This window comes from Suncus etruscus, chromosome 4 (genome assembly GCF_024139225.1).
Source record: "Suncus etruscus isolate mSunEtr1 chromosome 4, mSunEtr1.pri.cur, whole genome shotgun sequence".
Lineage (NCBI taxonomy): Eukaryota > Metazoa > Chordata > Mammalia > Eulipotyphla > Soricidae > Suncus > Suncus etruscus.
The window spans coordinates 135205197-135223832 of NC_064851.1; positions in this window are offsets into that span (position 1 = coordinate 135205197).

Consider the following 18636-nt stretch of genomic DNA (forward strand, 5'->3'; position numbering starts at 1 on the left):
TTGACATGTTATTTCAGTTTGGAGTTTTGTGATTTCTGTCTTCATATTTTCTTGGTTCTTTTTAGTGTTTTGTTCAACATGATCCATGGTTTCTTTGAATTCTTTGAGCATCTTCCATATTGCTTGTCTAAAGTCCTTATCTGAGAGGTTGATTAGTTGGTTGGTCGTTGTCTGGTCATCAGTATTGTCATCTTCATTCTCTATGTCTGATGCTGGCCTGCATTGTTTCCCCATTGTCACACTTGTATTGTGGGTTTTTCTATGTGTTGTGGTGGTATTCATTGGCTAAATGATCTACGCAGCCACACACCTCTGGCTCCACCCTTTCTGGATGGGTCAACTTGCCTCCAAGGGAGAGGAGTCCTCCGTGGATGAAGCCTCTCACAGGATCAAATCTTAGGGCTGGTCACGCAGCCCTAAGAAGACAGTCCGGAGAGAAATGCTGGGCTTCAGTGATTCAGCACAGTTCTTAGTGTGATTGTTTTCTTCTTGTTGCAATGGTGTTCTTTCCTTAGAAGTGAAGTGGAGCAGCCGTGCTCTTCTGGAGCCTCTTTTCGGCCCACTCCCAAGAGTTTCACGTGACAGGACAGGAGATAGACACACACAGGCAGCACTCACAATTTTTCACAGTCGGGCCCCACTGGGCTGGCGTAGTTTTATCCATGATATGTTTCTTGTCCAACGTGTCCTGATGTAGGTTAGGAAAGCTAAATGCAGGTTTTTTGTCAGAGACTTACTAGGGTTTTGTCAACTCCATTTCTTCTTGGCTACACATTTTCTAGATAACATTCCCCCACTTCTTTGAAATTAAAGTGTTACTGTCTTATGCTATTCTGCGTAACTGAAAATATAAGTGAAAATATAGTTGTTTAATACCTTAAAATTGTTTTACAGATTCTAACTAATTTTAACTAATTTTCTACCTACTTAAGGGAGGAATGTAAATTCAGTCGCTTTGAATAAATATTGGCTGAAAGTAGTATATGGTTCCTGTTTGGGATTGCTCAGATAGACTGTTCTAACTCCTGACCTCCAGATGCAACACAGGGAGTCTTCCCTGTTGTCCTGGCAACTGCACTGCAGAACACTTTTATTTCCCTTGACCTACTTCTTTCTTTTACAGGTGCTGCAGTGGGCACTCCTCACAAAACCCACTTGCATGCAAATCATCTCTAATATTAGCGCTATGACATAAATGGTAATGATAACGAATGAATTAAATTATCTACATTTCATTTTTAATGGCTTTGAAGAAAATAGTTTCTGCTTATTTGTTTGTTTGTTTGTTTTCAGGTTATCTACCTGCCCTAACATATATAGCATATTCTCCAGCCCTTTGAAATATCTCGTCACTGAGACAATAGTCTTATTTGGTTGATAGTTAGAATGAAAGTAAATCTGTCCAACTTTCATATTATATCTCCCATTGTGAAACCAAAAATGATTGAAGAGTAATGTAATATTGCTTATACTAGTGGATTAACTATCAAAACAAAATGTTATTTAACAGCATCTGTCAATTATTTAAAATGTGATAACACTCTAATATTCAGCTTTTCAGATCAGTCCATTTTGAACTGTCCATATAAACTAAATTTTTAATGTGAAAGGACCTCCTAGAGCTTTCATATGGTCTCACAGGATGTGACTTTAGCCTAAGTTTCCATGTTGTCATCAGTGAAAAGGACTAGTATAGTTCATCAATCTTGTTAATGTGCTGAGTATTGGCTTCTCTCTGGTGTGACATGCTGAAACCCCTGGTCTTTTACAGAAAGGAATTAGTGCTGGCATTCAGTGGAAAGCTCCAAATGGACTTAATTGGAATTTCTCAGGGAACGACAGAATGTTCACTTTTTACCTTAATGATAATGCTGGGACTATAAAGCTACCAGGTTTGAGTTCAGTTAAGGTATTTGCATGGGCAAAAATGACAGTACAATTAGACTTTTCTAGCCTCTTCTAAATGCAATTATTGAGAAAACTAACCTTCTTTAAATTTTAACTATTTATCAGATTTACTTTTTTTTATTTTAATTTGGTAGAGAAAGGTGAGGAGGAGGAGGATATCGAAGACACTTCCCCAAAAGTGATTTCAAAGATTATTTTTATAAGAAGTCTAGAATTAAAAAGTAGATTTCAAAATGCATCAATAATTGAAAGCTTTCTTAAATATTCTCTCTTTTTTTTTAGCAAAAGCAATAACACAAGAGTATTATACATTTGAATTGGTTTTGAATAGAAGGAATAGTCAAGAAATTAAAAAAATAAATAATAAAAATTTGATCATTTTAGCCTAATTGATTATTTTTATTTCACTACCAACAAACCAAATGCTTTGTCACAAAAAATTTCATCTAGGCATTAAACCTTTCTCAGATCCTGGTCTGAAAGCTGATTAAGTTTGATTTGTAGGAGAATAGATTAAATGAAATTGAGTTTATGACATGCTCTGAAATTCTGAGATGGTTCTAAGGACTAAAATTAAGTTTACCTATAAAATACAAAATGATCTTCATTTCTGAAATGAAAATTTTAACTTTAACATTTTTTTTGTTCTTTGTTTTGGCTTTTTTGGGGTCATACCTGGCAGTGCTCAGGGGTTACTCCTGGATCTACACTCAGAAATCGCTCCTGGCAGGCTCAGGGGACCATATGGGATGCCAGGATTCGAATCACCGTCCTTCTGCACGCAAGGCAAATGCCCTACCTCTGTGCTATCTCTCTGGCCCCAATTTTAACATTTTCTGAGGTTTGACTCATGGCAGAGGTTTATTGTATGAAGAGGATATAGTTTCTTGTTCTAGATCTTTAGGTACAAACTTTGTCATCTCAGATTCACTTTTGTCTTACAAGTCTGCCTATTATAAATGTATTGCTGCATATATTGTCTTTTTTATCAATCCTTTAAATTAAACAGTTCTGAGATGTTTCTAAAGGAAATATATGTATGTAATATTTACATATACATGCATTTACATATTTAATACCAATGATGTTACATTTAAAAACAAATTCATCACAGCCTTTTCTCTTTTTTAATAAATTGCTTTATTTAAATACATAATACAGTTGTGGGTTTTTTTCACAGATATAAAGTAATTCATGATTGAGTTTCAGTCATGTAACATTCAACATTCTTCACCAGTGCACATTCTTTACTACCAAAGTCCTCAGTTTCCCTCCTGCCTTCTTCCCCTGACTACCTATAGGACAGATACTTTTCTTCTTTCTCTCTCTCTCTTTTTTTTTTTTGGTTTTTGGGCCACACCCTGTGACGCTCAGGGGTTACTCCTGGCTATGCGCTCAGAAGTTGCTCCTGACTTCTTGGGGGACCATATGGGACGCCGGGGGATCGAACCGCGATCCGTCCTAGGCTAGCGCAGGCAAGGCAGGCACCTTACCTCCAGCGCCACCGCCCGGCCCCTCTCTCTCTCTTTCTTTCACTCTCACCTCTTCTTATACACTGTGGTCTGCAATATTGTTACTAAGGGTATTATGCCTATCACTTTATCTCCTTTCAGCATCCAATTCCTGTCCAAAGGGATCATTTATATTTATCATTGTCTTAATGGTCCTTTTTCTGACCTAACTGCATTCCCCCACTATTTGGGGAAATTTCCTACCATCGTCTGGTCCTTCTGGTCCTCATCTGTATTGTTTCTAGATATTATTACTATACTATCTTTTTTTAATGTCCCACAAATGAGTGTGCTTATGCTGTCTATCTCTCTCCCTATAGCTCATTTTACTAAGCATAATACTCTCCATATACATCCGTGTATAAGCAAATTTCATGACCTTATTTTTTCTAACAGCTGTGTAATATTCCACTATGTAGATGTACTATCATAGCTTGGCTTCATGAAGCATATTTGTCAAACTACATAAAGTAAAATTGAGGGGCCGGGTAGGTGGCGCTGGAGGTAAGGTGTCTGCCTTGCAAGCGCTAGCCAAGGAAGGACCGCGGTTCGATCCCCCGGCGTCCCATATGGTCCCCCCAAGCCAGGGGCGACTTCTGAGCACATAGCCAGGAGTAACCCCTGAGCGTCAAACGGGTGTGGCCCAAAAACCAAAAAAAAAAATAAAAAATAAAAAATAAAGTAAAATTGAGAAATTAAATTATGTTTTCTAAACAGTGTTCAGAAACATGCATTTCTCTAAAGTTTTCATCCACTATACTCTTTTTTTCTGACACAATAAAAGAGCTTATCTGCTGAATTGAATGTATCCACAAAGTACCAAAAATAATATTCTTTCAGTCATCATATAAGTTATATTTTATTTCATTTTAGTTTCCTTAATTGATACAAAAATCTTACTAGATGACATTGCAAAATCCATTTCATAGAGGTAAAAATGAAGTTTAATCAATTTACTCAACATTATATATCTATTAATGAATAAAGCAATGAGCTTTCCCTTTCTCACATAGAAGTATATGTACAGTTAATAATTTGAACATTGGAGTTAAACAGACTTAGATTCGAATTTGCATTTTCTCAGTTTTAAGGTTTTTGAAACCTTAGGCAACATATTTAATTTACTTTTATAATTCTTGCAGTTTCATCTATAAAAGGGAAATCATAATAATATCGCCTCCTGGGTTGTATTCATAAAACTTAAATGGGATTATACATGCAATTTATTATAGTCTCAAGCAGAGAAAATTGAAATTCTTAAAAAAAAAAAGTTTAGTATTGTTACATTTATACTTAGTACCTATAGAAATAAATAAAAATATTTTAAAAATAATTTAAATTTTTAGTATTAACTTTGACATTCTTTTTTAATTTTTTAATTTTAACATTTTTTTTTTTGTGGTTTTTGGGTCACACCCAGCAGTGCTCAGGGGTTATTCCTGGCTCCAGGCTCAGAAATTGCTCCTAGCAGGCACGGGGGACCATATGGGACGCCGGGATTTGAACTGATGACCTCCTGCATGAAAGGCAAACGCCTTACCTCCATGCTATATCTCCGGCCCCAATTTTAACATTTTTTATTTTAAACATCACTGTTTACAGAGTTGCTCATAATTCAGTTATTTCTGAAATTCAATGTTCAACACCAATTTCACCACCAGTGTAACTTTCCCTCCACCCTTGTCCTCAGTTTCCCAATTTCCCCTAAGCCTTCCGCTTGGAAGTTATGAGTGTTAAACGTGTGAAGGTGTTGTACGGCTACATACGTGGCTGCATTATCCAGAACTTTGAGGATCTGTGGAGCTGAGCTAATGATCTCATATTGCAACAGAAGTGGATCATGGATGTGGCCGCTGGGACTTCTGGAACCATACAGGCGCAGCCTGCCCTGGATCCAAAGAGTCCCTGGTAATGTTAGCCTAAAAACTGGCATACCTGGAGTTTGGAGCATATAAGTTTCTCTACAGAGATAAATTAAGAAAAGGTAAAGCTGAACCCTTACCATGGCAGCAGTTTTGGGGTGTGTGCAGAGCTGCCAAGACCTCAGCAGGGTGGGAGACTTGCCCCACCCCCTAACAATGGGCCCAGTTTGATTAGCTGCAAGACTGATATGTCCGTGATTTTTCTCAGCTTGGTTTGCCTCTTTCAAGAGTTAGGTAAGTCTATAGTGCTAGCTCGATGGACAGACCTGGTGGTGGCTCTGGATTTTTGGGTAAGGCTGCTAGAACTTTTGGAAAACTTTGATATTCTTTTTTTTTTTTATTCTTCAACATCACAAGGTAATTATTTTATTATATTTTTATCTTTATTTAAATACCGTCGATTACAAATATGATTGTAGTTGTATGATTTCAGTCATGTAAAGAACACCCCCCTTCACCAGTGCAACATTCCCACCACCAATATCCCAAATATCCCTCCTCCCCATGCCACCCACACCTGTACTCAAGACAGGCTTTCTATTTCTCTCATTCATTCACATTGTTAGGATAGTTCTCAATGTAGTTATTTCTGTAACAGCACTCTTCACTCTATGTTGTGAGCTGCATCTTCCAGGCCTCATCTCTTTTCTCTCAGAGAATTTTGCAAAAATGTCTTTCATTTTTCTTAAAACACATAGGTGAGTGAGACTATACTGCGTCTATCTCTCTCCCTCTGACTTATTTCACTCAGCATAATAGATTCCATGTACATCCATGTATAGGAAAATTTCATGACTTCATCTCTCCTGACAGCTGCATAGTGTTCCATTGTGTATATGTACCACAGTTTCTTTAGCCATTCATCTGTTGAAGGGCATTTTGGTTGTTTCCAGAGTCTGGCTATTGTAAATAGTGCTGCAATAAATATAGGTGTGAGGAAGAGATTTTTGTATTGTATTTTTGTGTTCCTAGGGTTAACATGGGCCATGTGTCCTAATTTCATTTTTTTAATTTTTTAATTTTTAATCTTTTTAATTTTTTGTTTTGGTTCTGTTCAAAACTTACTCTTGACAGGCTTGATTCTGAATATCAAACCCAGGTCATCTACTTCTAAGGCAAATATACCTTACTGCTATAGCTTCTCTCTCTGATCCAAAACCTAAAAAGTTTAAAATGTCAAATAAAATTGTGTTTTTAAATATTACTTTAAAGAAATCCTAAATTCTTAAAAATCCCAAGCTGGATATTTTTTCCAAAATAATGGTTAATCTAATTTTTTACATATTTGCCTCTTATTACATATTATTAATTAATTATTAGTTAATTATTGATTAATTATTAAGACTTTATTAATTTTAATTAATCATTGAAACATTAGGTCAGGGAAAGTAAGATAAAGATGGAGTGAGAGATTATTCTGATAAAATATATATCCAGAAAACATTTTTTAATAATCTGAGATTTAGAAGTCAACATATTTTAGGGATTAAATGTCACCACACCTGACATACACCATGAGATTGCCAGTATATAGCCACCACAGTTCATTGAAACCTTTCTGCTTGGTTTGTTTTTTTTTTTATGCTATATATTGAGTGAAATCATCAGGTATTTTTCTTTTTCCTTCTGTCTTTATTTATCATGGCAACCTTTAGTTCTATCCATATTGTGGCAAAAGATTATTTTTCCTTTTCTTTCAGTTAAGCAATATCCTGCAATGTACATATAAAACTTTTTTTTTGTTTGTTTTGGTTTGAGGTCCACACTTGGTAGTGCATAGGTGTTATTCCTGACATTGAACTCAGTAATTACTGCTGGTGGGCTTAAGGTCTGATGTAGGATCCTGGCTTTCAAATCTGGATTGGCTGCATGTAAGGGAAATGCCCTATCCACAGTGCTATCACTCTGGATCATACAACATCTTTATTCGCTCATGAGTTGTTTGGTATTTTAGTTGTTTCCATATCCTTGCTATTAAAAATAACAATGTGATGAATGTAATTGTGCATGTTCTTTTAGAGATGCTGTTTTTTGTTTTGTTTTGGTTTTTTTTTTGTCTATAGAAAATAATAGGAGACTGAGTAATAATGTACCATCAAATGAAAGAGTTACTTAAAGAAATGTATTGGAGGTGGAGCGGTAAGGCATTTGCCTTGCAAGCACTAACCTAGGACTAACAGCGGTTTGACCCCCCCCCCAACATCCCCCAAGCCAGGAGCGATTTCTGAGCACATAGCCAGGAGTAACTCCTCAGTGTCTGTCACCAGGTGTGGCCCAAAAACAAAACAAAAATAAATGTATTGACTCAAAGTTGGAAACTGGAAATCTAGGATAAAGATGTATGCAAGTTAATGCTTACAGCGGTCATTGAGGAAGAGTCTACTTTAAACTTCTTGCCTTGGCTTTTCTGGTTGTTGGCTGACTATTTTGGCATTCCTTGATTTGTAAATCATCACTTTCTGTGGCATTTTCTCTGTTTAACTTTTTTAAAAAATAAAAACACTATCTTTGGCCAATCTGATCTTATTTAAATACAAGCAAAGTTTTCTACTATGACTATAGCCAGAAGTTCACGTTTATAGAAAGTCATAAATTTTTGCATAAAATTTTTAGCCTGCCACTTTACTATTCAAATCTATTGTTTTTAGAAGCTTTGTGGTTTAGCATTTTCTAAATATAATCTGACATCTTCATTTTCTATCTGGATATTCCTTATGTCTTTTTCTTACCTAATTGCTATGTCACATACTTTCAATATTATGTTGAATAGAAGTGGTGAGAGGGAGCACAATTGTCTTGTGCCAGATCTTAGAGGAAAGCCTTTTAGTATTTTCCTATTAAGTTCCCTATTTTTTTTTTGCCATGGCATTATGGTAAATGGTCTTGATTATATTGAGAAAAGTTCCTTCAATTTTCATTTCGTTGAGAGTTTTTTATCATGATTGGGTGTTGGACCTTCTCAAATGCTTTCTCTGCATCTATTTATATGATTATATGTTTTACTAATACTGTATATTATGTTCATTGACTACATATGTTAAAATATCTTTGCATCTGTGGAATGAATTCTACTTGGCTATGGTGTATGATCTTCTTGATGAGTTGTTAGATTATACTTGCTAATATTTTGTTGAGGATATTTGCATGTGTCCAACAAGGATATTGGCCTGTAATTCTCTTACTGTATGGTTTCTCTGCTTTTTTTTTTTTTTTTTTTTTTGGTTTTTGGGCCACACCCGGTGTTGCTCAGGGGTTACTCCTGGCTGTCTGCTCAGAAATAGCTCCTGGCAGGCATGGGGGACTATATGGGACACCAGGATTCGAACCAACTACCTTAGGTCCTGGATCGACTGCTTGCAAGGTAAACACCGCTGGTTTCTCTGCTTTTTTTTTTTTTTTAATTTCTTTTTTTATTTTAATTATGACAACAAAGATGTAAAGAAGAGGACAGGTTAAAGTTACAGTGGAAGCCCAATCACCCATAAACAGAATTCTCGGTAGTCCCATCGATATCCCAGCCTTGAACTTTCAGCCAAAGAGCATTAATAAAAACAAAACTGAACCCATGTACAATACAATTCCTTGTCCCTCAAATCCCCAGTTGTAGTACATACTATTTCTTAGCAGCACACAATATAATCTAAAGACATTATACTTATGTAGCTCCTTACACATTGAGGGCAAAGTACATTTCTCTAGTTCCATGTACATACAAACTAGTTTAAGTTAACCTCGAAAGTTTTAGTGGCTTGTTTTTCTTAAGAATTAGAGTCAAGGGAACATAGTAAAAAATGGTATTAATGTGGCATTTGTTTGCATAGGCCCATCAAAACATAAGGGACATGGAAAGACAAATTATGGTCTAAATACAAGGAGACCCTAACCCTGAAGTTTCCTGGCACCGGACTGACTCTAGGCTCCAGGCGAATTAGTTTGTCCAATTCGAGTCATCGTCGGTAGTGGCAATACACCTCCATTCCTCACATAGTCTCTGTTGTTGGTATCATGCTTCTGTATTAAAGATCCTGGAGTCTGCATATCCCATATTGCAGTCAGGATGGTGCATAGCTTCCTCTCGTTTCACCTCACACTTAAGGGGCACTAGAGAGAACCATGTCCTATAGAGCAGGTCATTGATGTTGTCAAGTCTTCTCAGTATAAACGGAAGTCTCTTTTTAGGGGGTCGATGACAGACCCTTGATAGTGTCTTTCCTGGTAGAAGACTGCTTCCAGCTGTTGCTGTAAAAGACCTTGGATGTTTCGTAGATAGCTTGCCTGGTTCCGGCGTGAATGGAGGATGCCCATTCTTCTGATGCCTGTGCCAGGTCATTATATCAATGTTCAGGGTGTAAGGTACATTGTACTGAGATTTATTAGATAAGAACTTATCTGTATGTATGGTGTTTTCCCATTTTAATGTGTCTATGCAAACAAGGATCAATGCCATGGGGCATTATTGGTGCATCTGGAGGCAATAGGAACAAGACCAGCAATTTCCATGACATAGTTCAATCATAGGCATCAAACTGAGGGACAGTTCCACCAACAATCCTTACTGTACAGCTTACAAAGAATAGACAAGATGAAAAGTGAATAGAAACATCATGGTAGAAGAATATATAGAGAGTTACATCAGTTAAAGAAAATACCCATTAAAAATTCAAAAGATATATGTGTTCAATTTGTGTCCTTCTAAATAGTTCTCTGATTTGTTAGATATACTGTATGTCTTAGGTCAGAGATTAGAACTATGTGTTATTGAAGTTAAGAAGGGTAAATCTGGGGTAGTGATGGTTGGAAGGAGCAAATATTCGCGGGGGGGCGCTAGCCCCCGCGCGGTTTGCAAAATGTAGACTGGTATGAAATTACCAGTGACAGACTGAGTATAGCTGAGCAGCTATCTGTCACCCACCAGATCGAACTCTACCCCCTAAGCCCCACCCTAGGCCAGTGTCCCGGCCCGGCCTGGGAGTGGGGAAAACCCAGGGTGCCCCGTCAGCTCCTCCCAGAAACCCACCTGGAAATCCGGAGGATGAGGAATGGGGAGAGGGAGGTCGGGTGACCCAAGTCGGGCCCCCCTGACCCTAGGCCGGACAAAAAGGCCGCTGGCCCATGGGGGGCCCTGCCCGTCCGGGCGGCTGCTGAAAATCTGCTCCGGGAAGGGAGAGAAACCCTCCCAAGCCCGAAGCTCAGGGACTGGAGCCCCACCCTAGGCCAGTGTCCCGGCCCGGCCTGGGAGTGGGGAAAACCCAGGGTGCCCTGTCAGCTCCTCCCAGAAACCCACCTGGAGATCCGGAGGAATGGGGGAGAGGGAGGTCGGGTGACCCAAGTCCGGGCCCCCCTGACCCTAGGCCGGACAAAAAGGCCGCTGGCCCATGGGGGGCCTGCCAGCTGCCCGGGCCGGCTGAAAATCCTGCTCTGGGAGGGAGAGAAACCCTCCCAAGCCCGAAGCTCAGGGACTGGAGCCCCACCCTAGGCCAGTGTCCCGGCCCGGCCTGGGAGTGGGGAAAACCCAGGGTGCCCCGTCAGCTCCTCCCAGAAACCCACCTGGAAATCCGGAGGAATGGGGGAGAGGGAGGTCGGGTGACCCAAGTCCGGGCCCCCCTGACCCTAGGCCGGACAAAAAGGCCGCTGGCCCATGGGGGGCCTGCCAGCTGCCCGTCCGGGCCGGCTGAAAATCCTGCTCCGGGAAGGGAGAGAAACCCTCCCAAGCCCGAAGCTCAGGGACTGGAGCCCCACCTAGGCCAGTGTCCGGCCCGGCTGGGAGTGGGGAAAACCCAGGGTGCCCCGTCAGCTCCCAGACCTGGAGATCCGGAGGATGGGGGAGAGGGAGGTCGGGTGACCCAAGTCCGGGCCCCCCCTGACCCTAGGCCGGACAAAAAAGGCCGCTGGCCCATGGGGGGCCTGCCAGCTGCCCGTCCGGGCCGGCTGAAAATCCTGCTCTGGGAAGGGAGAGAAACCCTCCCAAGCCCGAAGCTCAGGGACTGGAGCCCACCCTAGGCCAGTGTCCCGGCCCGGCCTGGGAGTGGGGAAAACCCAGGGTGCCCGTCAGCTCCTCCCAGAAACCACCTGGAGATCCGGAGGAATGGGGGAGAGGGAGGTCGGGTGACCCAAGTCCGGGCCCCCTGACCCTAGGCCGGACAAAAAGGCCGCTGGCCCATGGGGGGCTGCCAGCTGCCCGTCCGGGCCGGCTGAAATCCTGCTCCGGGGAAGGGAGAGAAACCTCCCAAGCCCGAAGCTCAGGGACTGGAGCCCCCCTAGGCCAGTGTCCGGCCCGGCCTGGGGAGTGGGGGAAAACCAGGGTGCCCCGTCAGCTCCTCCAGAAACCCACTGGAGATCGGAGGAATGGGGGGAGAGGGAGGTCGGGTGACCCAAGTCCGGGGCCCCCCTGACCTAGGCCGGACAAAAGGCCGCTGGCATGGGGGGCCTGCCAGTCTGCCCGTCGGGCCGGCTGAAAATCCTGCTCCGGGAAGGGAGTGGTTTCTCTGCTTTTTTAATCAGGGTGATGATAGCTTCATAGAAACTATTTGGAAGTTACTTTTGTTCTTCAATATCCTGAAAAAGATTGAAAAGAGTTGGTTGTGGGTCCTGTTCAAAGGTTTTAAAAATTTAGTACTGGTTTTCTATTTAAAATAAATAAATAAAAAAGATATTAAAATTTCCATTCATAATTTTTGACTCAGAAATTAAGTACCTTGGAGTCAACTTAACTAAAGAGATAAAAGGCCTATATAAAGAAATTACAAAACACTGCTTCAAGAAATAAAAAAAATACAAACTAATGCAGACATAAGCTCTATCATGGATTGTGAGGATTAACATAATTAAAATGGCAATAATTTCAAAGCATTAAATAAATTTAATGAAAACCTATAAGGATACCCATGGCATTTTCCAAAGAAGTTAATCAGTTTTTCTTGAAATTTATTTAGAATAATAAACATTCAAGAATAGCTAAAGTGATACTTGGAGGAAAGAAGATGGGAGGAAACAGTTTCCCCAAAATTAAAGTGTACCTTAAATGAAACAGTAGTCATTAAAATTGCATGGTACTAAAATAAAAATATATCCTCAGATTATTGAATAGACTTGAATATTCTGAGACTGTCTTACATGTATATGACATTTATAATTAATAAAGAAGTAAGAAATAAGATTTGGAATAAGAAAGCCTCTTAAAAGTGGTGTTGAAAAAATGATCAGCAATACGCAAAAATAGTGAATTCAGACCTTCCTTTAACATTGCACAAAGGTCAAATTAAAAATGGGTTAAAATATTAATAGTAGAGCTGAAATTTATGATACATAGAGGAAAAATGTAGGCAAAATACTTATGGCATTAAATATAATGATATTCAAGAGGGAATAGCAGTTCAAGCATAGTAAAGCAAAAATAAATATATGGGGCAATTAAACTGAGAAATTCTACTTGAATGAAACAGTGAGTAGGCTACAAAGACTAACCACAGAATGGGAAAAACTGTTCACCCAGTCCATCAGATAAGAGTTTTGTATAAAAGTTATACAAGGCAATGATAGAACTTAGCAAGAAAAAATCTAAACTCAAAAAGAATTGGGCAGAAGAAAAAGAAAACATTTTTTCAAGGAAGATAATACAGATATACAGAAGGCATATGAAAAAATACTCTCACATTACTAATCACTAATCAAAACAACAATGAGATATCATCTCACACCACATACTTTCCTACATCCCTAAGATGTATGAAAAAACCAGTGTTTTGATACTAGTGTTGGCTTATATGCAGAGAGAAAGGCATTTATTCACTGCTGATGGGACTGCTGACCAGTCCAGTCTTTCTGTAAAACAATATGCATATCTCTCAAAAAAAAAAAAACAACTGGAAATTGAGTTCCCATGTGATCCAGTAGTACCAATCCTAGTGATATAGCCTAGGGACACAAAAAAGCACAATACAAATCCTCTGAAGTCCTATATTCATAGAGTACTGTTTACAATAGCCAGATTCTGGGGGAAAATATCCAGGTACTGAAAATGTTGAGTGGCTCAAAAACTATGGTAATCTATATAATGGCATACTATACAGCTGCTATAAAAAGTGAAGTCGTTTTATTATACATAGGTGTGTATGGAAATCATTATGCTAAGTGAAATGAGAGAGAGATAGACAAAATAATCTCACTCATCTGTGGGAGATAAGAAAAATAAAAGACACTATAGTAATAAAATCCAGAGATAATAGAGAAGAGCTAGGAGGATCAGTCCATGCCACAAAGAGCAGTAAATGCAGTTATACTATACTATACTAACTATACTATACTATACTATACTATACTATACTATACTATACTATACTATACTATACTATACTATACTATACTATATTTTAACAATGAAGGTATACTATAACAATGATAGTTGTAACTGATCACTTTAGACAATAACTTGGTGTTGAAAGGAAATTAAGTGACATGCATGGAACTCCATCATTAAAAATAATGCAAAGCACAGTATCAAAAGGAAAAGAGAGAGAATGAGAGAGGGAAACAAAATGCCTGCCGTAGAGACAGGATAGGAGAGGGTGGAAGGGAATTTGGTGACACTGGTGCCAGGACAGTTGCACTGGAGAAAGGAGGTATACGTCATGTGACTGAAACCCAACTATAAACAATTCTGTAACCACGGGGCATAAATAAAGCAATTCTATTTTTAAAAGAAAGTTCTCATTTGAAGGATGAAGACTTAGAGTTGGGAATTGTTTTATTTTATAACAGCAATCACTACTGATGTATACACTAAATTCTCAAATTAAAGAGTTAACATTAGGAATTATTATAGGAATCATTATGATTTTGGATTTATTTCAATTAAATATTATTTTTAGAAAAAACATTTATTCAATGAATAATGAGTCTGAAATGAAATTAATGTAATCTCAACTTAGAAAAATTAGATTGATGTACTTACTAAATATATTTAAGCATTAGATCATGCATTATAAAAATTATTGCACTTAGACCAAAAGAAATGATAACTAATATATAATATTCCAGGAGAAATATGTTAAAGATAAATATTCTAGCTAAATTTTATATTCTAATATAAATATTTCCTATATTTCCTATAGTAGAACAGGTACTGAATTCCTGTTCAAGGTAAACATTTAAGTAGAGGTGGGTAGCCATCTGTTGCAGAGAGAATTTGAAAGTGATACCTTCCCTTTATTAATTAGGATTACTGGGTATAGTTTAGGTCTCTACTTCCCTTGGACCCCCATGGCTTTTATCACACATCTGTATGCTCTGCCTAACTTCTCCTTACTCTTTTTTTTTTAATTTTTATTTTGATCATAATGGCTTACATATCTTTCACAGTAGTATTTTAGGTACATATTAACATTGAATCAGGGGAATACCCACCACCAAATTTGTCCTCCCCCCATCCCAGTTCCCTTTCTGCAACCCATATACCCACCATCACCCCCCGGGCTGCTAGAGTAGGTGGTCCCTCTTTGTCTAGCTTACTATTAGTGATCATATATCTGTTTGGTCCTGGTACCCTTCCTTGTACCCCTTCTATTTAAGAGGCGGAGCTAGATAAATCGAGTTATGTGGTTTTGTTTGAAGAAAAGAAAAGCAATAGAGTGGGGTACAAAATAAGAAAAAATAAATACATTTAAAATAAAAAGAGAAGTCATATACACTGAAAATGGGCAGAGTCCTTCTAGAGGCTTTCAACCTCAGCTTGAAAGATGACATAAAAAAAAGGTAATTGAAACACCACATCAATACAGAAAGAAATATCAAATTAAATATCCAGTGAGCACTGCAGCAATAAACACAAGCACCACACAGTAGTCTCAGTTCTGAAATCAAATCATGCCGGAGTGCAAAAAGAAAGAGAAAGATAAGATAAAATAAAATAAAATAAGTTGGAGACATCAACTTCAATATCTACACCAAAATAAAGGCGTCCAAAAAATCAATCAATAAATAAATAAATATGTGGAAAAATGATTATTTTGTGCTTTTTTTTCCTTTTTCCCCCTGCATAGGCACATTAACTATTGGGGATATTATAGAGGTAATTCCCTTGGCCTAGGAGATACAGGGTTTCTCCACCCTTGAAGTATACTGTCATGGGATTAACTATAGGCTCCTTGCATCATCATTGATTCTCCCCTCGGTGCTTGTGGTGAATGGAAGGCTTCTGCTTTGTCTTGGATGGTAAAATCAGACCTCTGTATCTAAAGATCTTGGTGACTGTGCAGCTCAAGGAATGGAGCTCATGATGGAGTCTTTCTTTGTGGTTCTAGCAGTTCTGCTTCTTCAGTGTCGTTTTAATCCATCTTCTGTAGTTGATGGTCTTGGTCATTATGTTGCTTCTAGGATGGAGCCTGGGAGTCTTTCGTTATGTTTCTGGAAGACCCATTCTGTTGCTGTTGTCTCAGTCAGACCTCTGGAGTTGGAGATCTTGTGTGTTGAACAGACCATAGACCAAAAGCCAGGCTAGAGCTTTTTGTTGCTGTTGTTGTTGTTGGTGGTGGTGGTGGTGGTGGTGGTGGTGGTGGTGATGGTGGTGGTGGTGGTGGTGGTCCCAGGATGCATACTGTTCAGTCCTGGTTGTAACAACCAGTCATCTGTATATAGCGATCTTGGCTTTTGCATAGAACAAAGGGTGACATGTTTTTTGATTTTGTCTTATCGTTGGCTGATGAGGAAGGACAACTTGCTCTTAGATCAAGTTGTTCTCATTTCCTCATTGTCAGGTTATCAATTTAGAACTGGCGCATGTTGGCATTAGAGCAGCATTATGAATGCCCTGGAGGGAATTTGGTTACTGGAGCTGTTGTGGAGAACTCTGTCGTTTCTATGTCTGGGATCCAGAAGTCATGGCTGGACGGTAGGTGCCTAGTTCCCTGGAGTCTAAGTTGGTTCCACATGACATACGTTTAGGGTGGGAGATGTCTCTGTGTTGTAAAAAAAAAAGTATGAGTTCTCATCCCTAGTAGATAAGAGCTTGTTTTTACATGTAAAATTTCCCCTTTGTTTAATATGTCTTTGCAGGAAGAAGTGGTGCTACATTATATTGCTGGTGGATTTGGGGGTGAAGAGAGAAGAAAACAGACACACTCTTCTCTTATTAGAAGTAAAACGAACCAACCATTTCCTGGGATCATATATAGTGCATAATTAAAGTGAAGTTTTTTAAATCTCTGGGCCTGTATGCTTCTGAGAACTGCCTCTCTGCCTTCTGTTTGGGAAATTGCCTGCCTGTGATGTATTTTTTGGTTGAGTTTTTTGCCGATTCTTTGACACACATTTGATTTAGAAAATTCAGTGTCTGATCCACTGTGCCCAGCCGTCCCATCTGGCCTTCAGTCATGACCTTTTAAAGCTGTAAAAAAAAAATTTCTTTCTGAGGGCTTAAAAGCAATTGCTACTGACATGATGACAATATTTTATTTTAGCTATTAAAAGTGTGGCTGTCTGTTTCAGACACACCTGATATTGAACCCCAGATCTATATCTAATTATTAAGGAGTCCATTAAACATTATAAACTGAACTCTGTTATTTCTTTAAAATTTTAATAAAAATGAAAACTATACTAAAGCTGCTCAGAGAGCTAAGTTAGACAACTCAGATGCCTCACGTAGTATAGCATCCACAGATTGAAATCACTAGTGATGCCATTATATGAGCAAAGTGCAAAGAGATTGATTATATTGGTAGAGAAGGAGATAAGAGGGCACAAGAAATGGAGTTGATGGCAGTTGGAAAGTTTGTGCATAGAGATAGCATTTTGAAATTTTCTCCCAAAATAAGATTAGATTATTTCAGCACCCCACTGCTATGGATGGGAACTGCTATCTAGACCTGCTATCTAGATTATTTCAGAACTCCTCTACTAAGGTGTGAGACAGGTATCTACAATAAGCTGAAGTCACAAGCTTTCTAGCAAGGTGAATTAAAGACTTCAGACTTTATACTAAAAAATTTTAAGTGTGATGTAGGCATCTGGTTCAGGTTTTCAGAGTCCTATATGATTTTTAAAAAAAGATGGATCAAAAGAGCTGAGAAATGGGTAGTGTTAGTGCATATGTAAAAGTGAGTATATATTTATACATATGTGTGAGTATATTGAATAAATTTACATGTATGTGGTTCAGTGTAGTCAGTTTCTTTTTAAAATAATAATTTATTTAAGTACTGTACTTACAGAAATATTCATAATTGGGTTTCAGTCATGGAATGTATGACTCCCTTCACCAGTGCAACTTTCCTGCCACTAATGTCCCCATTTCCCTACCTTCCTACAGTCTTTGGGACAGGCATTCTGTTTCTCAATCTCTCTCTCTTTCTTCTTTCTTAGATTGTGGCTTGCACTATGTCAATGAAGGGGTTCCATGTATATCCCTTTATCTCTTTTCAGTACCAAGTTCAGGTTCTTGTGCAGAGTGATCAGTTCCAGCTATCATTGATATGACCAGGCAATAAGACCCAGCAATCCTGCTTTTAAAGATCTAACTTCAGGGCAAAAAAAAAAAAAAAAAAAAACACTGATCCAAAAGGATGGATGCACACCGCTATTCATTGTAGCACTCAATATAATAGCTAAGACTTGGAATCAACCTAGATGTTCAGCAACAGACAAATGGATCATGAACATGTGGTACATATAAACAGTGGAATACTACATAGCTGTAAGAAATGATGCAAATGTACAATTTGCAGAAACATGGATAGCACTGGAAGATATTATGTTAAGTAAAGTAAGCCAGAAGAAAAAAGATAAATACAGAATGATATCACTTACATGTGATATTTAGAATAACTTCATGAAAAAAATGCAATGAAATGAAAAAATGGTTTAAATGGAGTTGTCAAGAACATTCTAGACTCAGAGTATAGTGAGGAGAATGAGAGAAATTGAATGGAGGAGAAGAAACACAAATATGAAAAGATGGGGGATAGGGACCAAGAAGTCTCAGGTGCATTGGTGGTATTGAGAAAAGACAGATTTAAATATCCAAGCCAAAGCCAACAATAATGAGATAATGAGACCCAAACTTTAACAATCAAAATTCAGAATGGGCCTGTAATGCTGGCAAGCTGAGGAAGGGTTTGGAAGTAGGGGAGATATACTCTGAGAACATTGGTGAGGAAGGTTGATACTGGTAGTAGGATTGACCATGAAACATTGTATGTCTGAAACCCAACTATGAAAGACTTTGTAAATCACAATGCTTTCAATAAAATATTTTAACTATATATTTACAAATTGAGAAGAAAGGGTCAAGTTACCTGATA